Here is a 22,518-nt window from a genome sequence, read left to right on the forward strand (position 1 = left end):
TTCATTGATTTATTGATTGATTTTTTTTTTCATATCAGCTCTGAGATATTTGATGTTTATGCAACCAGGAAAGTTAGTTTCACTTCACCCTGTTTGATTAAGAAACCCAACATATATTGAAAACTGTACTTATGTATATGACCTAGTGGGGGTTTTCTGTGATTGACAGTAAGCCAGAGATATAACTGTGCACCAAGTGGGAGTGTGATATTTCATCATTCATAATTAACTTTTGGCCATGTTAGTGGTTGTGTCTCTACAGTGTGGGTGTCAGCTGTGGGCAAATAAGAAGTTTTATTGCTATCCGTTTAGACAAATGTTAGACAAGTTCCATCCAGCACACACGACTTCTTTGGTCGGTGTCTCTAGGGGAACTCTGAAAGGTTCTACGTAGGAGAGGTGTTGGCTTGGTGCATAAGACTATGGGCTACTGATCAGAAGCAATGCCAGGCTTCCACTGTTAAGTATTTGAGAAAGGCTCTTAACTGTCAACCAGTCCACTATGTTGCTTTCAGCGATGTTGTAAGTTGCTCTTGATGATGCTGGCGGCCCAGTAAGTGAATCTGGAAACCTACCGTAGGTGGTTTTGGATAAAACTAGAAACAAATGTAAATCTAAAACCATAAAAGATTTTGCTTTACATGAACGAATCAGCCAAAAAAAAACCCAAAACTATAGAATGCTACTGTAAGTTTTCTTGGAACATACCACCTAAACCTTTCACCCAAATGGATAAATATGAACGTATATCCTGACTGTAAATTCTCTTGAATAAAACTTTTCACAAAACGAATAAATATAGAACGCTTTACTGCAAGTTGCTTTGGATATTGGATGTTGGCCAATTGGGGAAAAATGTAAAAAAAATATGTAAACTGTTCTGAATTAAACTTTTAGCCAAATAAGCAAACATGAATCTTGAGCTCTACTTATGACAGTTGTTTTCACTGTCAGAAACGAAGGTAACTGTACTTTTCCTTGTTGCTGTGGTGGTACCTTTAGTGTGTATCTTATACCCAGGCATGTGGTGTGCCTTAAATAGCCTTCAAAGCTTTAAAAAGGTGCATTAGTGGTCAACAAGATGCACCTTAAAATTGTTAAATTCATAAAGATACATACTAAAGGTACAAAATTATGTACTGTTGATTGATGCCACGCAAGTGACAAGTGATAGTACACCCTGGCCTCCCCTGCTAAGGATATGGCCTCGGTCAGCACACACAATGGTAGATCTGTTCTATCAACTTGGTGACAGCTCCTGCAATGGGCAGTTCTGTTCGTCAAAACGGCAGCAGCTCTGGCGACAGGCCATTCTGTTCGCCTATAAGGCGTCAGCTTTGGCAACAGGCAGTTCTGTTCGTCAGTACAGCAGCAGCTCTGGCGACAGGCAGTTATGTTCGTCAAAATGGCGTCAGCTCTGGTGACAGGCAGTTCTGTTCATCTATAAGGCGTCAGCTCTGGCAACAGGCAGTTCTGTTCGTCAGTACAGCAGCAGTTCTGGTGACAGGCAGTTATGCTCGTCAGTACAGCAGCAGCTTTGTCAACAGGCAATTCTGTTCATCTATAAGGGAACAGCTCTGGTGACAGGCAGTTCTGTTCATCTATAAGGCGGCAGCTCTGGCAACAGGCAGTTCTGTTCGCCTATGTGATGGCAGCTCTGGTGACAGGCAGTTCTGTTCGCCTATGTGATGGCAGCTCTGGTGGCAGGCAGTTCTGTTCGTCAGTACAGCAGCAGCTCTGGCGACAGGCAGCTCTGTTCATCAGTACAGCAGCAGCTCTGGGAACAGGCAGTTCTGTTCATCTATAAGGCATCAGCTCTAGTGACAGGCAGTTCTGTTTGTCAGTACAGCAGCAGCTCTGGTGACTGGTAGTTCTGTTTGTCAATATGGTGGCAGCTCTGGCGACAGGCAGTTCTGTTCGGCAATAAGGCATCAGCTCTGGCAACAGGCAGTTCTGTCCGCCTATGTGAAGGTAGCTCTGGTGACGGGCAGTGCTGTTCGTCAGTACAGCAGCAGCTCTGGCAACAGGCAGTTCTGTTCATCTATAAGGCATCAGCTCTGGTGACAGGCAGTTCTATTTGTCAGTACAGCGGCAGCTCTAGTGACAGGCAGTTCTGTTCGTCTATGTGATGGCAGCTATGGTGACAGGCAGTTCTGTTTGTCAGTACAGCAGCAGCTCTGGTGACTGGTAGTTCTGTTTGTCAGTACAGCAGTAGCTCTGATGACTGGCAGTTCTGTGCGTCAATATGGCAGCAGCTCTGGCAACAGGCAGTCCTGTTCACCTATGTGGCGGCAGCTCTGATGACAGGCAGTTCTGTTCGTCAGTACAGCAGCAGCTCTGGTGACTGGCAATTCTGTTTGTCAATATGGCGGCAGCTCTGGCAACAAGCAGTTCTGTTCGTCAAAACAGCAGCAGCTCTGGCAACAGGCAGTTCTGTTCGCCTATGTGGTGGCAGCTCTGGCAACAGGCAGTTCTGTTCATCTATAAGGTGGCAGCTCTGGTGACAGGCAGTTCTGTTTGTTAATTCAGCAGCAGCTCTTGCAACAGGCAGTTCTGTTCGTTAATATGGCAAGAGCTCTGGCAACAGGCAGTTCTGTTCATTAATACGGCAAGGGTTCTGGCAACAGGCAGTTCTGTTTGTCAATAAGGCGAGAGTTCTGGCAACAGGCAGTTCTGTTCGTTAGTACGGTGGCAGCTCTGGCAACAGGCAGTTGTGTTCGCCTATGTGGCGGCAGCTCTGGTGACAGGCAGTTCTGTTTGTCAATAAGGCGAGAGCTCTGGCAACAGGCAGTTCTGTTCGTTAGTACGGTGGCAGCTCTGGCAACAGGCAGTTGTGTTCGCCTATGTGGCGGCAGCTCTGGTGACAGGCAGTTCTGTTTGTCAGTACACCAGTAGCTCTGGTGACAGGCAGTTCTGTTCGTTAATTCAGCAGCAGCTCTGGTGGCAGGCAGTTCTGTTCATCAATATGGTGGCAGCTCTGATGACAGGCAGTTCTGTTCATCTATATCGCAGCAGCTCTGGCAACTGGCCGTTCTGTTTGTTTATATGGAGCCTGCTCTGACGACAGGCATTTCTGTTCATCAATACGCTGACAGCTCTGGCGACTGGCCATTCTGTTCATCTATATAGTGGCAGCTCTGGTAACAGACCGTTCTGTTCGTCAATTTGGCGACAGTTCTGGCGGAAAGCAACAAGTAACCTCCTGTGACCATGTCAGCATTGCTGTCCCATCTGAAAACAGTGGCTACTCGCCAAAAAAAACACTATTTCATGCCGTTTAGTGTCAGCATCTCAGGCACTGCCTTGCCTTTTGACAAGAAGTACAGCTTAATACGTACTTTTATTTCTGAGAACGTGGGATAAAATTGTTAACCACACATGTAAACATAGAACCCTACGATAAATTGTTTTGGATAAAAGTCCAACCAAATGATTAAATGTCAAACCCTATTGTAATTTGCTTTGGAGCCAAGTGAATTAATGGAAATGTAGAATCTTACTTTAAATTGTTTAAGATAAAAATTTCAGCCAAATGAGTACATGTAAAGCCCTAGTGTAAGCTATTTTGGATTTAAAAAAAAAGTGTCATCCAAGTGAGTAAATGCACAACCAAATCTCAAATTGCTTTGGATAAACCTGTCAATCAAATGAATCGGTATCAAATACAGTTTTACTATCAAAGAAATTTCCAAATAGAACCTCTTGAGAAAGAAAACAGCACTTTACTATGCAAAGAACCCTCAAAGTAGAGATTTTTAAAGAACTCTTTTTGTAGAGTATGAGTAGGCTTTATGAACACAAGGGTCTTTTCAAGCTTCCTGTAGTAAACATTGTTATTTTGTTGTCTGTGTGCTGAGTTCAATCTCCATGGCCTGCTCACTACCACTACACCCTAACAGTTTCCTGTTGGCACGATAAAGGCTTTTTTTTTTTTCTTTTTTGTCTCTGGTGGATAAACCAAACAACCCACTATGTAGAACTGCCATCACGCAGTAGAACTCTACTGTAGTTTTCCATATAGAACTACTTTTAGAAGCTAGAAACCAAAGAACATTGGTACAAAGCTGTTTTACACTGGGTACTATGTTATGTTGTGAGAGTCAGGTGAGTTAAGGAGAATGTAAAATGGAAATCTGAAAGCACTTTTCTGCCATGACAGGATAGTATGGAAGCAATTTTGTGCCAAAATGTTCATACAATACTTTTGAAATATCAAACGAAAACGACAAATCAAAATACAAAAAAAGAACAAAAAGTCAATTTTCTTAGACTGGCAAACAAATTATTCATGTAATCGTGCAAAATATCAGTTTATTACTCTTCAGAAACCTTTTATTTTTGTTCCGCGTCTTTCTCAGTTTTGTTTGATGTAATTTATTTTGGTTGCGATTCCAGCTTTCTCATTTGCGCTCCCTGACTTTTTGCTTGCAGTTTTGGCACAAACTTGACATGTGGGTGGGCTGTCCAGGAATGCATTCCCATTGGCTAACTTGTGTTTGACTGACAGCTCCGCTCAGCCATTCCCTACTCGGATTTTGGCGGACTATTTGACGAGTGACCGATCCATTGACGGTAAACAAGGATCGAGTGGACTTCAGTGGCGACTATGATATTGAATTTACACTTTGTTGAATTAATTCAGTATCATAGTCGCCACTGAAGTCCACTCGATCCTTGTTTACCGTCAATGTTAGCCAATGGGAATGCATTCCTGGACAGCCCACCCACACGTCAAGTTTGTGCCAAAACTGCAAGCAAAAAGTCAGGGAGCGCAAACGAGAAAGCTGGAATCGCAACCAAAATAAATTACGTCAAGCAAAACTGAGAAAGACGCGGAACAAAAATAAAAGGTTTCTGAAGAGTAATAGACTGATATTTTGCACGATTACATAAATAATTTGTTTGCTAGTCTAAAAAAATTGACTTTTTGTTCTTTTTTTTGTATTTTGATTTGTTGTTTTTGTTTGATATTTCAAAAGTATTGTATGAACATTTTGGCACAAAATTGATTCCAAAATTGACTTTTTGTTCTTTTTTTGTATTTTGATTTGTCGTTTTTGTTTGATATTTCAAAAGTATTGTATGAACATTTTGGCACAAAATTGATTCCATAGGATACACTTGTTCTTTTTTTTTTTCATTAAACAGGATATTTGGTGTGAAATGATGTGTGCCTGGGCGTTTGTTTTATCCATCGGGATTTTATTGGATTGGAGATGAGGATGGAGTCAGACCCAGGTGCAAGTCAACAATTAATCACGGAGGACTGCTTGCTCATTCATTCATTCATTCATTCATTCATTCACCATCCCTATGTATACAGTATGATGATGTAGTCAATCTTTGCATGGTGTTTAAATGTGGGTACAATTCATTATATTTTGCTGCAAAAGTTAAGTTCTACTGATGACCAGGGACTGGAACTAAACCATTTCAAAATATTGTTGGAACATATTACACTTGCTGAACTACACTGAACCTCATTGGCATCAATGAATCATGTCACTCCACAATCAGTCTTGGTAAAAGTGTGCATATTTTAAAAGAATCATGCCAGCGAAAAATGTTCTTGTTAATTTCTCAAAGCCTGTCCAACACTATTCACGCTTTTTGTGTTGTCCGGTTCAACTGCTCAGTTTGGGACTCCCTTGCCCATTTTGCATGTTTGGATTGCTTCCCTTGCTTTCATTTGACTTCTTTCTCTTTGATAATCCTCTGCTTTGCCTATTCCACACACCCCGACCTCCAAATGTGTTCTAGTAGGAGCTCAAGAGGCCGGTTCTCTGTAGAACACAGTATTCCCCCTGCTACACCCAAATGCAGATGTTCAACTCTTCTGCCAAGAACCAGCACGCCTTTTTCTCTCTTTCGCCAGCCTCAGGACAGTCCTACATAGCACACACCATTACTGGTGTACACTCAATCTGTGTGTGTGTGTGTGTGTGTGTGTGTTTGTCCTCACTGTTAGTGTCATGACCGTGAGCAGCTGATGAATGATTTCAGATGCTTCTCTTTTTTCCTCAGCATCCTCTTTTCCCTCCATTTTTTCTCCTCCTTGCAGCTGATGTCCTCACTATATCAGTGTTTGATCCTGACAAACGAAGTTTGGTTTATGGTGTCAATCCGGAGCGATTATTTGATCGAGGATTCCTCTCGTCTGAATGACTACACCAGGCAGGCTAATCAGAAACACACACCTATCATATGGCGATCTGCTCCTGGTTATTGCTGGCTCAGGGAAGTGTGTGTAGGATGAGAGGTATTTCCTACAGTACAAATGAAGACCAGGTGTCCTATATGATCGAGCCACAACAGTTCAGCAGTTTTAAAATGGGAACAGGGAGAAAAAGAAAATAGCTTCACTGTTTCCTCAAATGTGTCTCACGTATCCATAGAGCCTTCTTCAATTTCATCAGCTTTACTTAACGAAGAGAGTCGACTTCATATGTTAATCACAGGTGATTTATCACTGTTTGGCAATCAAGCCGTCTTGTGACATATTTAATTTTTCAAATTTTCATCCTGACAACAAGTTCATTGTCAAGATACAGTATGTCTGGTGTGTTTTAGACGTTAATGGCGGTAACATGAGATTGAATAAATAAAGTGATGAAGGCCTGAAATAATTATTTTGGTATATCAAGTTAGTGTTTTGGTATTAATTATTCACAAAAAAATATTATTTTATATTCCTTGGGTCTCTTTTTTCAGCTCTTGTAGATGTGTGGATACAATTTTCAACTTCTTATTTCTCTCCACTCCACAGCGCTAATCACTGGAGACTCCAGACTCTCTTTTTCCCAGCTGCATTTTTCTCTCTCTTTTTCTCTTCTCTGGTCTACCTATCAATCCTTCTATCCCCAGACCACCTCTCATCTTTCACTTACTTTCACAGCACACTTTCTCAGGTCTGAGTAATAAGTAGAACTGGTAAGTCATAAGACAGCTAATGGATTGGGATTGAATGTTATGAGGAGTAGGGAATGTTTGGCATTCCTTGGCAACATTATTCAGGTATAGAACTATAATATAAAATGTCATATTTTTATGTTTGTATTTGGATAATTTGCTGTTGAATGTTCAAATCTGATTGGTCAGAAATTGTTGATTAATTGACCGTAACATCTCATCTCATCTCATTATCTGTAGCCGCTTTATCCTGTTCTACAGGGTCGCAGGCAAGCTGGAGCCTATCCCAGCTGACTATGGGCGAAAGGCGGGGTACACCCTGGACAAGTCGCCAGGTCATCACAGGGCTGACACATAGACACAGACAACCATTCACACTCACATTCACACCTACGGTCAATTTAGAGTCACCAGTTAACCTAACCTGCATGTCTTTGGACTGTGGGGGAAACCGGAGCACCCGGAGGAAACCCACGTGGACACGGGGAGAACATGCAAACTCCGCACAGAAAGGCCCTCGCCGGCCACGGGGCTCGAACCCGGACCTTCTTGCTGTGAGGCGACAGCGCTAACCACTACACCACCGTGCCGCCCTTGACCGTAACATAATATCTAATAAACGTTTGGCTGAAAGACTAGTCTAAAGCATCATCTTTTCTAAAGCAACAACTTAGACAAGGACTTGTATCATGGATGCTCCGTATACACTTTGGAAGGAGTCTCCAGTGTCACTGCTTCTTAACTCTTAGAGTTACATTTTCAGGCAAAGTCTCTAAAACAGAGGTGTTTACACCTCTTTTTTTATTTTTTTTTTTACTTTACACCTCTTTATATCAGCTATGATGTCATCTCTATCAGGAACCACTATCTTTCATGGATGTGCCAAAGCATTAAACTATAAACTGATTTCTCAATTCTTAAATAATTTATTAAGCGGTGGTGTTGGCAAATTGCTATGTCGTAAGAAGAATAACATACTTTTTATTCTATCCACATTCACTGGATATTAGCAATCGTACACTCTGATTGGCTACTCTACTACTAGGCTATTAGCTCGTATACCATGAGTAGAGAAAAACAAAATGGCAGAGCATGCTGCTGAACCAACCAAGGATGAAATAAAAACTATACTTGAAAGCAAAACACCAAAAAATACACAAAAAAATGGAATGAAAGTATCTGATGGTAAAAATGTCTATTATTATTATCACATTTTTCATAAATTGCTACTGTCATTTCGCCGGTTTGTTTACATTCTAAGCAGAAATGATTTTGTCGGACATTTTGTATAAAGTTTTTATTGGTCAAATTTGAAAAAATAAATAAATAAATAAAAATCCTCTGTTTCTCCAAATCCAGTGAATGTGGATATAATAAAACAGTTATTCCACTCAATCTCGTCATACATGGCTTATAGCTGACTTGGTGCTATGCACTTCGTCAGGTATCAGCTCATGTACGACTCGATTTGGTGGAATAACTGTTAAATATACAGTATGTGACGGGAAAATGCAGTGGGACGTGCTGTTATTAGAAAACAATCAAACCAGTCATTGAATATTACAGGATACCCATTATATCCTCACATATTTTTATAGTATCGTATATTATACATTGTGTGTGTGTGTATATAAAATACAAGTCAAAAGATTGGACACGCCTACTCATTCATAGAGTTTTCTGTATTGTGACTATTTTCTATATTATAGAACAATACTGAAGACATCAAAACTCTAAAATAACATCTGGAACATATATGGAATTATGTGGTAAACAAAAAAAAAGTGTTAAAAAACAAGACAAAATATGTTTCTTATTTTAGATTCTTCAAAGTATCCATTGTTTACCTTGATGACGCTTTGCACACTACTGTCATTATCTTAACCAGCTTCGTGAGGTAGTCACCTGGAATGCTTTTCAATTAACAGGTATGTCTCATCAAAATTTAATTAATGCAATTAATTTCATTCTTAATACGTTTAAGAGTAAATAGCAAATAATAAATATATAGTAAATAGCCATATTGTACTGTGAGCTGGCTTAGTGGTTAGCATGTCCATCTCTCGACCAGGAGATCATGAGTTCTACTCACAGTCGGGTCGTACCAAAGACTATCATAAAAATGGTACCTACTGCCATCTGGCGAGGCATCCTGCAATACAGATGTGGGAGTCAAACTCTTACAGTTACCAGAGGACTGGCCCCCCAGTGTAACCTGAGGCTGAGGGCTACTGAAACGGAGCTCAGCACCACCTGATGTGCCTTGTCATTGAGAAATGACAGTTTGTCATTACTTTAAGACATGAAGTGTCTTTTAATTAATAAAAAATAAATAAATCAAGACAAGATATTGAATTAGAAGGTATTTCCAAATGCTTGACTGGTAATGTAATTATAACATTTACACAATTTTATGGTCAAGACTTATGCTTTTCTCTTATGGGTTCATTCATACAAGCCATGGCCTCATGGTTAGAGAAACAGCTTTGGGACCAAAAGTCTAACCCTGTGTCCGAAATCACTCCCTACTCACTATATAGTGGACTATATGGTGAGTTCACCATTTTGTAGTGCTGTCCGAATGTGTAATGAGGATTATTTACACCCTATATAGTGCACTCAAAGTATCCCACGAAAAGTAGTGTACAACCGATGGTCACTAACCAAGCAATATATCCCATCATGCATTGCGGTCACGCTGAAAGAAATCAAATCAAAAACCTCAAATTTGATTTAATAAAAGGCAGCGGCAAAGAAGAAAGAAAGTATTCAGCCTTGATTTAAAAGAACTGAAAGATGCAGAAGACACAAAGTACTCTGGGAAATACATGCATGTATTTATTATTTTGAAAACCCACCAGCCGACTGATCTGGCACGTTTTAATCGTGCGACAATAATGACGTAAATAACAGCACGATGGAGGAGTGTCCGAAAGTGCACTTTATCATTTTATCAATGAGCTCACTACATAGTCCTCTATATACACTACCGTTCAAAGGTTTGGGGTCACCCAGACAATTTTGTGTTTTCCATGAAAAGTCACACTTTTATTTACCGCCATAAGTTGTAAAATGAATAGAAAATATAGTCAAGACATTTTTCTGGCCATTTTGAGCATTTAATCGACCCCACAAATGTGATGCTCCAGAAACTCAATCTGCTCAAAGGAAGGTCAGTTTTATAGCTTCTCTAAAGAGCTCAGCTGTTTTCAGCTGTGCTAACATGATTGTACAAGGGTTTTCTAATCATCCATTAGCCTTCTGAGGCAATGAGCAAACACATTGTACCATTAGAACACTGGAGTGAGAGTTGCTGGAAATGGGCCTCTATACACCTATGGAGATATTGCACCAAAAACCAGACATTTGCAGCTAAAATAGTCATTTAGCACATTAGCAATGTATAGAGTGGATTTCTGATTAGTTTAAAGTGATCATTGAAAAGAACAGTGCTTTTCTTTCAAAAATAAGGACATTTCAAAGTGACCCCAAACTTTTGAACGGTAGTGCAGTAATTCCCGATATAGTGAGTAGGGAGTAGTGAACGAGTGAGTGATTTCGAACGCAGGACAAGTCGCTGGTTTGATTCCCTGGACCAGCAGGAATGGCTGAAGTGCACTTGAGCAAGGAACCTCACCCCCCAATGGTTCCCAGGCTGCTCTGGATATGTTGTATGTCACTCTGGATAAGAGCGTCTGCTAAATGCCTGTAATGTAATATAGACAGAGCTGTTTTGTTTGGTCAAATTTGTCCAAATGCCTTATGAGATAAAGTAGCTATCAACTAAAATACTAAACTTAAACTAAACTATTGTGGTAATAAATACCCATATTGGGCATCTTTTGTGAGTTGAGGTTGAAGAAAAAGTGGCTAATTTGTATCATTGGGTAACATGACTGTTTGACAGTGGCTTACTGACTCTCTTGACCTTCTGTTTCTTATGCTGGCAGACGAGTGGCTCTGCTGCTGGTAATTAGTTTTCATTCTATGTGTGTGTGTGTGTGTGTGCACTTGCACTATTTAGAACTGGGCTTATGAGGGCCAGCCAATGCAGAGCGCTGGTTAAATATTTACTGTTCAAGGCAGATTCACCCAACTTTTTAAAATTAATGACCGGAACGGCCTGTTTGGATAGTGGCAGAGGTATTGAACTGTTTGCGGAGCTATTCCACCTTGTGTTGGTGACATGCAAGTCAGTTCTGATCTTCCTCTCCGCACCCCACCGCTCCGTCCCTCCCTCCTCTCCGTCCTCTATCCTCTCTGGGAAGTAATGGAGAAATACCAGTGCGGTTTTAACCCACACACCGCACAAGCTATCGGATGTGCGCTATATATTAAACTGTGTTTGCAATGGATCACTGCCACTGAGAAGTAGAAGCTTTGGCTTCTGGAGCATTTCCTGCTGTAATCCGGCCTTTCCGTATTGTTCATGCTTTGAAGAATACCGTACATCGTGAAATGGCAGGTTATTAATATGTATCTCTGGTTCTAGATCAGGCTTGGAGAAAAGGAGTATCCTGTAAAAAAAAAAAAACATGCTCTCAGAGAGACAGAGAGAGAGGAAAGAGAGAGAGAGAGAGAGATAGAGAGAGGCTAAACGGATTTACTACAGTTAATCTGTTCCATAGAGCAGATATGTGGCTTCTCTCGTCCTAGTCTTTGTTGACAGAAGTGCACTCCATTGTAGGGGCTCCGGAGGCCATGAGGAGGGGGAATTTTTTGAAGGGCCTGCTATCGGCTGCCTCCACTCGTTCCTCTCTCACCCTGCAATCCTCAGATAGGCCGGCCTCAGCGCTCCACAGAGAAGATTGAATTGGAGTGTCATTCGTAAGGCATACGGTGGGATCAACTCTCCGTACGAGCGAAGCAGTGGAGGGGAGAAGAGGAGATGACAATGCTTCCTTCCTTCCTGCTCCCCCCTCACTCTCTCTCTCTCTCTCTCTCTCTCTCAAAAATATAATTTCCCTCTTTCTATCTTTTCTCTCTCCTAATCCATCTCTCATCCCAGTTTAAATGTTTATTCATTAAAAGACAAATCTGCCATTACGATATTCGACTCACTGATGACAGACAGATGACAGAGTTTGCATTGTTCTTTAGCAGAAATTATTACTGCCTATAGAAATACTATGAGCTGGAGCATGAATGAATTCATTTCCCTTTTATTTGCAAAGCACTTTTTTTTAAATAGACATTGTCACCAAGCAGCTTCGCAGAAGGTCACATGGAGATTTCGATCCCGAACGAGGAACTCAGAGGTGACAAAGACGGGAATCTTAAGAGGAACCTGACGCAAACAGGATCCAGGTTAACATCGGGGAGTTTTAATACTCAGAATAACCTCGAATGTAATATTCAGGCTTGTAAATTTCATCCACAGCCAAATGATAATACTAATAATACTGATAATCAATAATACTAAACATTCTCTAGCCGTGGAGAAGGAAACGAGGGAGAAAGTGAGTGAAGATGCTAACAAAAGAAGTCCCTCTCTCTCTCTCTATCTCTCCATGCTCTTATTTGACTTTGTGTGCTTGGTTGGTTTTATTATGACAGGCTGATGCTGAGGGGGGAATTAAACTGTTAAACAGACAACTGAGGCTGTCTAATGTTTAATGCAAGAGCCAGAGCATGTAAGAACTGATAATGGATACCAACAGGGCGATATCTTATTTGTTATGTATTTTTTCTTTTCTTTTTTTTTTTTATTAGCATGCATGAAAAACTGACTTTTTTTTTTGGTCTAAATTGACTCTCATCGTACATACCCATACCCAAACACACAATAAAGATTTGTGTTGTTTATTTTAAGAGGGCTTCCGAAGTAAGGTGTCTGTGTGTGTGTGTGTGTGTGTGTGTGTAACATGTGGATGAATATGGTGTTCTATAGGGTGAATATGGGGATGACTGCAGCTTTCCCGAGCAACCGTTGTGGATGATCACCAATGCTAATGAGCTGTAGAGAGCAGATAGTCATGGCTGATTCAAAAGGTCACCCCGAAAGACAGAAAGTGCCTTCATCGTGTGGTTATCATCTTCAGCTGGACTCAAATGAGACACAGAGGTCCAAGCCTGCTGGCATGGACAGAAAAAAAAAAGAAAAAAAATCTTCAAAATCTGATGGTCTGGACGTTTGGTACTGGATGTGTGTGTGTGCTCTGTTTAGAGCCGGGAACGAGCACTGATTTTCAGCTTTGAAAAATATCGGATTCATCGAGAATTGAATAAATAAATCAATCTTTTGCCAAAGATTAGCAAATCAAATCAGTGTTAGGAGTTCAGGAATTAAATCTATTATCTTTTATATTCTGGAGTTGAAATTTGATTAAAAGCAATGACCAAGGATGTATAAATAAGTAAATAAACCTCACTAATACAGCCAAATGTCATCTCTATATGTTAATATTTCCAATTCTAAAAAAAAGTAATAATAATAATAAAGAAATTAAGGTCAAAAGACCAGCTATAGTCATGAAGGACAAGAAGGAAAGAGTTTGTCTGCTCACTGACATGTCCGTCCCCACCGAAAGAAACACTTCTCTAAAAAAAAACTACAGAAAAACTCTCCAGATACGAAGATCTAGAAATAGAAATTGAGAGAATGTGGGGTATGAAGACCACAACCATACCAGTGGTAATAGGTGCTCTCGGTCTGGTCAAGAAAGGGATTGAAAAATGCACCAACAAAATCCCTGGGAACATCAGGATACAAGAAATTCAGAAGCTCGTCCTCCTCGGCACTGTTCACGTATTAAGGAGGACCTTATCTATCAAGTAGATCCATCACACCCTTATGGTAGCCCAAAGTCCAAGGGATGGCCTCGGCTCCGTGAGCGAACAGAGCAGGACGTTAACCTCCTAAGGCCCAAGCTGTTTTTTTACATGCATTTTTTATTTCGCTTTGCTATTTGGGCTTATTAGAACCTGATTAGAATAAAAACTAAGCATCATCTTTTGATAAGATGTACTTTTAGAGAAAAAGTATGTCCACATATGTGGATTCTTGTTCCGAATTTCTAAAAAATGCTGTCCACGCATGTGACCGCTAAGCCCTAGGAGGTTAAGGGAAAAAAATAAATAAATAAAAATAATAATAATAGTATATTTTCCGAATACAGTTGGCATTTGTTACAGGATGTTATCTTTTTTTTTTTACTCTCAGTATCACCCAATAACAATACTGAATCGATCTAAACTATATATCCATGACATTCTCAAAATAAGCAACTATCAATTTTCTGATCAATTTGACCCGCTACCCATCCCCTTATGTTTCGCTGATCTTTGTTTAACTTCTCCAACCGCATGTGTGGCTGAGAACTGACAACGAAACATGACCACAAATGGGAAACACCTTGCAGTGATGGCCAGAAGTCCACGGTCTGAAATCACGAGGCCGACGTCTCTCGTCGAGGGGGAAAGGAGACTCGCTGGGAATGGCATTTTCCTGATCGAGTTACCTCACCAGGGAGCTGGCATGCCTAACGCACTCTCCGAGTTCTGCTCAGCAGCCTTCACCGCTGCTTTATGTGTATGAAAACAGCTTTACATACTTTCAGAGGTTAGAGCAACAGGAAGAGATCGGCATGGTTTATTATGATCACATGTGTAAAGTAAAGGGAAATAAATCAAGGGGTGCATAAAACATTTCACACAGGAGGATGTTAGCTTTTAATATTTGGACTTGTTGATCTTGGGACTGAATGTCAGCAGTGTGACGTTGAAATGTTACAGGAAAGAAAGAAAAAGTACGCAGAACAATATATTTACAACTGGAGTGGAAGTAAATACTTTAACTATGTTAGATGTTTTACACATTTGCAGAAAATGATATGCACAGTGTCAGATATGGCCTTTTTTATTGAAATGAAATTAAAAAACATAGCTTTTTTTTTAGTTTATCCTTAACAGTATATAATCAGCTTGTTTTACTTCAGTTGAATATTACAGACATTTATCTTCAATTAATTCTAAATATTCTAAATAGAGATAAATTTTAACATACAGCTACAAATGGGCCGTGATGTTTACCTCCAGCTTCAGAAATTATGAGCTGATATAAATTAAATTCATTCACACACGACATGCACAGATCCTGCATCGTATAAATCTCATCCACTTCACTTCAAATTCTACTGAAACTAATCTCAGGGCTGTTTACCATTTAACTTAGTCAGGGCAATAAAGTGCGTGTGTGTGCATGTGTGTGTGAGGGAGGCAGATCCACAGCTCCTCCCTGTGGCACACACATTGGATTACTTCAAACCCAACAACTATCTCACACACACACACACACACGTGTGCACTCGGATACTCAATGCCTTATTGCAAATCTTTCCATCATCATCACCATCATCATCATCATCATGTTTAGAATTTGAAATGATGGTTCTTTATAATATTGTTATTTCTTCAAAACTGATGAACATGTTTGAGGTGTTTTATATATATATATATATATATATATATATATATATATATATATATATATATATTTATATATATATATATATGCATGTGTGTGTGTGTGTGTGTGTGTAAAATTTAAAAAAAGAAATAAAAAAGAACAAAATGACTACATACAAATTCTCAAAAGTCAGGAAACGTAATTTTTTTTGTTTTGTTTTATTTTATTTTATTTTTTTATTTCTTTGTGTTTTCTTAACTACGTATATCGGATTAATTGTGGAGTAAATTTTCCAGACTATTAGCAAGTCAAATGAAAGTTACATTTTGTATTGAATGATTGTGCAGCTTTTGTTCGTGTGTGTGTGTGTGTGTGTGTGTTATGCTTTTATATCTTGATGGGGACCCAAAGTAGAAACATCTGACCATTTTGACCTTATGAGGAGGTTTGGGTGGTCCCCATGAGGACCCCCCCCCAATAAAATTAAATCCATAAATGAACCTGCAAAAACAGACTATTATTATTATTATTATTAAATAACGAAAAGGTTTCTGAGTTCCGGGTTCTGGTTCCTGAGGTTAAGGTTCAGGTTTGATTTCAGTTGCACTAAGCATGATGTTAATAGAAGGTCATCAGAAGGATAGTAAGACGTGTGTGTGTGTATGTGTGTGTGTGTGTGTGTGTGTGTAAGTGTGCGTCAGCAGGGCCCATGAGTGCAGCCGAGGCCTAGCCGATGTACTCTCATGAGGTGCTTGCACTCAGTTCCTGACCATTACTATGTTGTGTCTCCTGTGCTCTGACATGCCTGTGCGCTCCCACCTGTGTACCACACGCTTGTATATTGTTCCAGCTCCTTCACCATTCTTCTTCCTTTGGAAAGGGGAAAGAGAGCGAGGAAAAATTACATTTAGAAGAGATTGGTGGGAAAAGCAATCTTAGATCATTGTGTCCCTGCAGATCACAGCTTAGGGGAGAACGAGACTCTGTGCCATATCTGGACCTGTAACTTCTTTACAGCTAAAATGGCGCAGCCGCTGCTATTTTTCCCCTTGTCCTCTCCTCTCTCCTCCTTTAATGGGTGAGTGGAGAGTTCCGGCGTCGCATTCGTTCTCTCGCTGAGGATGTGTCGACGCCAGACTCCAGTACCGAGCTCTGCAACTCCCACACCATATGGTCCCTCTCAGGATTCGCCTCCTTGTCCTGTAGAATTATGGGAAAGCCAGCTTAAAAACACAATTAGGTAGTTAAATATAAAATATTTAAGGCTGCTCTTGCTCACGGTGTGTGTGTGTGTGTGTGTATGTGTGTGTGTGCGTGCCCACAAAACCCACTTCACCTTCGGCTAAACGTGTACTCCGGTCTGCTCTGCCTCGCTGTGTGTGACTCCTCATGCAAGTAATTATGCTTTACTGTTTTTTTTTCCTTTTATTATTATTATTATTATTATTATTATTATTATTATTAAGGCTATTTGGGGCAGGTTAAAAGGTGTTTCTAAAATTAACAGTGTTTTTTTTGTTTTTTTTTAGTTTTTTTTTCATGACGAATTCCAAATATGAGCAGTTATGATTAATTACTAACAAACCACAAAGTCTCTGGTGAGGACCGTTGTGGTTTCTCTTGCACCAGAACACTAAAAATACCCCCCACTTCACTCACACACACACACACACACACACACACACACACACACACACACACACACACACACACACACACACAAAACACCAATCACACAACCAAACATCATTCTGGTGACAACTGAACTATTATTATTATTATTATTATTATTATTATTATTATTATTATTATTATCAAAGATACGTTTTCAATGTTCCTGGTTTCTGTGGCGCCCCCTAGCTGTGGATAATATAAACAATATTAATTACTAGCTGCAAAAAGGCCAGCAGCAGGTAATTCCACATGGAGAGCGAGAAAGAGAGAGAGAGAGAGAGAGAGAGAGAGATCCTAAAATCTCTTCTTCATATCCCAACCACACTTCCACCCTCACGCCTCACAGCTCCACATCTCCCCTCTGTCCAGGAAAAAAAAAAAGATTAGTTCACATTTACAGACATGGACTTTTCTTATTATTTCCATGCTGTTATTTTCTTAAGCAAGCAGCTTTGTGTTAATTTTGTATCCTGCGTCAGAACGATTGATCCCACGCCCAGGTGTGAGCATAAGTACATTTCCTCATCGCTCGTCCTGGATCCCTGCAAGCTGCCCAAAGGAGCAGCGTTTCCCCCTCACGCTCGCTCTCTCCATCTATTTGCTTGTGCTTGGTTTCAGTGACGGCGAGCATTAAGAAAGACTTTCAAGTGAGCGGAGTCTTCCTCCGGCGGGTTTGGTTACGGGCTTGCTTGGAGCAAAGTGAACTTGGCCCCTCTCAGCTTGCCTCTTTAATCCCTCGTTCATTGTTGGGGCCGGGGGCCGAGAGAGCGGTACTGCAAAAAAACAGCCCGCGGCCGTACACCTGATTATCTCACCACATTTACATCTTTTACAGCCAGTAATAGGGATGATGTTTCTTGTGGCTCTGAGGCTCACGGCTAATATTACACAGTCATCGTGTTCCCCACCTTCTCTCTCTCTCTCTCTCTCTCTCTCTCTCTCATCACTCCATCTGTATCTCTCATTCTCACTCTCACTTTCACTCGGGCTCTCTCCATCACTTCTGCCCCCACTTCAGGAATGCCTCATCTTCTCACTCTCAGCTACCCACTCATTGACTCTGTGTGTGTGTGTGTGTGTGTGTGTGTGTGTGTGTGTGTGTGTGTGTGTGTGTGTGTGTGGTGTCACCCGGGTACATTTCCTGGCATCTGGCACACCCTGAGGACGGAAAGGCAGAGATGGACACCACTGGCAAATGACAATGACAATCACTCCAACACACACACACACACACACACACACACACATACATACATACATACATACACACACACACACACACACACACACACACATACACACACACCCCTGGGAGGACCTTCCTCCTTCCTCTTCCCACTAATTCCTTGCTGAATGAATAGACACGCTATCCAAACACTTAATGCAGGGAAAGTGTGTGTGTGTGTGTGTGTGTGTGTGTGTGTGTGTGTGTGTGTGTGTGTGTGTGTGAATAGCGATGTATTTCTGAAATAATTATACACATACTCCTACTATCTCACTGAAACCATGTATTTAAATCCAATATAATATTTAACTGTAATTTGTGAGAAATAAAGTTATGACATCATCCATTCAAGTAAACAGATGACATCATGTGAACAAGATTTGATTATTGAAACTACAAGCTATTGCTGGGTTTCACGTGACGTCACATCCGCCTTGTTAATTATTCAAAACTTTAGCTGGTGCTCTACCAAAGCTCAGTTGACAAACTGTTTGTACGGAGAAGGTGCATTGCTTGCATGAAAAACGCCTTACGCTTGCGTTGTTTTAGGTTGTTTGAATCGATCAAACCATGAAACTGATAAAAGTTTCTTCAGGGTTCGCTGTGAACTAATAAAAAAGGCTGAACGAACACAAGATTTCACAAAAAGACATGGAGAAAGGTGGCTTTTGAACCTCTCGGTGAAATCGTAGGGAGCCGAGTCGAAGCATGCTCGAGTTTGCAGTGATCACTTGGTGAAAGGTTTGTATTTCCCTCTCAGCTCTGTCCTTAGCGTTTTCCAAGTACTTTTCTTGCTATGTGTCGTTATTTTACGCTACTTTTTTAGTCACGAAGCGCTAAAGTCCCCAGCTGTTTCTTCGTTTACTCCTCACAAAGTCCATATGCATGAAGGTCGCGACAAAATTCTTCCCCAGCCGTACAGTTACAGTGCGCCGTGATCACTTCTCCGTCTTGTTTAACTCAGATCCAGGTCTTTAAAGGGGTTTCTGATGATCTTTGTGAATGATTTAGCTGAGAGATAAGAGCCAACACAAGTGAGAATCAAGCCAACTGTTGTTTGTTGACACTTCAACTTGCAGCGCTTCGTTGTAAAGACATGAATGAAAAGCTTAAAAAAAAACCACACTTACACGGGAAAAACAATCCAGGATTCATTCGGCAGCGACTTGATCCCGAGGTCCTTTACCCAGCCACATACAAAAAAGTTGTAAGCCTCCATACTCTTCCACGCTTTCATCTGTTTTGTGGTGTAGAAGGACGTCTGCAACACCAGATAGTTTGAGATGTCGGGGAACTCGACTGAAGGGTAGTTTTCGAGATCGTATGACAAATCCTTCTTTCCCAGACTGTACGGGTCGATTCCATTGCACATAGCAATCTTCTGAATAGATCTAAACCCAGCAGTGGCTTCTAGATTACGAGTATACTCTGATAACTTATCGCTAGTTGTTTGCACTACAGCAGCCATTTTGATTTGTTTGACCACCAGATATTTAACCGGAAAAGAAATCGCTAAGAAAAGTCACGTGACTGAAACCAAAGAATATATGTGAAAATTTAAAAAAATAATAATAATAAAAAACCAGATGCACTCCACTTAAAATAATGTGTTGTGTCTAAAAATAATGAGTGCAAATTTCACACTTCAATCATCTCCATCGCACACAAAAGCACCGGTGTTTATTGGTTTTCATTCTTTGTGATAAATTGATCAAATAAGAGCAAATTCCAGCTTCACTTCTGTGTTTACTTTTCATTTTTTATCCTTCAGTGAATGAAAAGAAAAAAAGAAACACACACATGTGTGTATATATATATATACACACAGTATATGTATATACTGTATATCTCATTATGAGTTATGTTATTGACCTCAGAAATGTGAGCTGCGTGTTGTGTTTATTCGCCTCTCGCTCGTGTAATGCTGTGTGTCAGAGTGGCCACAGTGAAGTAGGTTAAGCCGGACTAAATTAAAGCACTATATCTGAGCGCGGCTAAAATAGCTATAATGGACGAGCTACAAATTTAGTTCAACAAATAGAGTAGACGAATCATTAGTCACCGGTATGCCTTTAGACTGTCACCTTGTCACAGAGAACGCAGAGAACACAGAGAACGCAAAGAACGCAGCTGCCTCAACCTCATTTCACTTCATTCGAATTGATTTCACTGTATTATAAACATACACCAACACCAACAGCCGTAAAACACACACCGAGTCTGCACTCACACCAGGTTTGTGTCAGTCAACATGGAGGATAAACCTGATCTATTTAAACGAAAATATCCCATTACACAATTACAATCATTTGAAAGTTAAACCTTAGCATGCCCAATTGTGCAAAATGAGATTACAGCCTCGCCTGAAAATCGCCTGATGTCACACAAATGGAGATATTCCATTTAGCCTAAGGGCGGATTCTGCGCTGCGGCATGCTAACAATGCTGCTTCTTTTCCCTTACAGAGCTCTTGTGTTTCTGTTTGCAATCATTTTCACCCGTGTTTTCTCACACAGGTGAAAATTACTGCCAGGCACTTTTGAGATGGGGCCCAGGATAAACCCTAGGGGCTTCTTTTTTTTTTTTAATGCTAGCATAATGGCAGTGCTGAAATCTGATCTGAAATATTTCTTTGTTCATAAATATTACTGGATTACTGGTGTAACCCTAAAACATACATGACAAATCGATAGATAAATAAATAACAGCATTTTGTCTTGATGTGGGGAAACCATAGGTGCTAAAGGCAGCAACTGGACTTGCTTGAAATTCTTGAAGATGTTTCATCTCTCACCCGAAAGGCTTCTTCGGTTTTGTCTGACTAGTGCGGAGTTCCAGGTATTTATCCTCTAGTGGACCAAAACAACCCTAAGGAGAGTCGTTGAGGTCACATGGGTTGTTGATGCTCTATCATTCATCCTGGAGGTGTTAGGGTCACTGGAAACCAGGTGTGAATGGTGTTAGCAGCCTAGAGGGTTGTTAGGGTGATCTGTGGGCTGTTGGCTCTCTCTGCTATCATGTGAATCATTGAAGTCAGCTGAGTCTTGGTGTGGATGTGTATTCAGTTTTCTGCGAAGTGTGACAAGTACCCTTTTTCCACCAAATCAGTTCCAGGGCTGGTTCGGGGCCAGTGCTGGTACTGGTTCACAACTCGTTCAACTTGCGAGCCAGCTGAGAACCAGTTTGCTTTTCCATAGCTCGCGGTGCTAAGGGAAGCCACGTCATTACATCGCTGTATATGTCATTACGTCGTTGTATACGTCAGTTACGTCGCTACGTTTGCATAAACCTTGGCATGAATATTGAAGCAAAAACAGCAAGGAAGAAGCAGCAGCAACAACAACAACAACAATAATAATAATGAATGACTTCGCGTTTGTACAGCTGCTGCTTCTCGTCGCTTAAAAATGGCGATCTTTCGCGGTCTTGTTATTGTTGTTGGTCTTAACAACTCCACCCCCCCCCGCTGACGTAAGCGGTTCTTTCCTCTGGCCCAGCAAAGAGCTGGTGCTAGCCTGGAACCGTTTTTTCTGGCCCCAGAGCCAGTTCTTTGTCAGTGGAAACAGAAAACCCGGTTCCAAACTAAGCACTGGCCCCGAACCAGCCCTGGAACTGCTTTGGTGGAAAAGGGGCAAATGACTGCATTGTAGGTGACTGATAAGTGGTGTCTCAGACCACCTCGTCTATTCAGTGATGCTCGTTCTAGGTTGACGAAAATGCTTTTAAGGCCAATTTATGCTGACAACGCAGTCCTCGCAGATGGTGTCGCAGATGGCGTCTGCGTAGCCCCCCCCTTCGCAGACGCTCTGCGCGCACCTCCCAAAAATTGTGACCACCGCAGAAGCCTCGCAGACAGCGTCACAGACAAGAGGGCTCTGATTGGTGCTCTCTACATCTGCTGTACACGCACTTCCGCTTCCCTACTTTCCCGGTTTGTTTTGTTTTCACTACCGCCATTTTTAAAAACACGAGCGAAGATGGAGCAGCACGAAGAGCCGTTGATCGAGGAAGTGAGGAAGTACGTACATCTATACGACTCCAGTTCTAGTCATTATAAGTAACCGGAGGATAAACACTCCACTAACCACACCCACCAACTACTCCTAGCGACTTCGCGCCCCCTTGCGTTGTGGCGGTGAATAACATCGCACACGCCTATTACTCCCTGCTCAACGATAAATTACAACTGTCTGCGAAAGCCTTGTCGCAAGAGCATGCAGAGGCCCTTACTCTGCTTTCAAACCACCGGTCTTCTCTGTTCTCTTAATAAGGTGGGGTTTACATTAGACCATATCAACGGATC

The sequence above is a fragment of the Neoarius graeffei genome, chromosome 14 (genome assembly GCF_027579695.1).
Source record: "Neoarius graeffei isolate fNeoGra1 chromosome 14, fNeoGra1.pri, whole genome shotgun sequence".
NCBI classification, from domain to species: domain Eukaryota; kingdom Metazoa; phylum Chordata; class Actinopteri; order Siluriformes; family Ariidae; genus Neoarius; species Neoarius graeffei.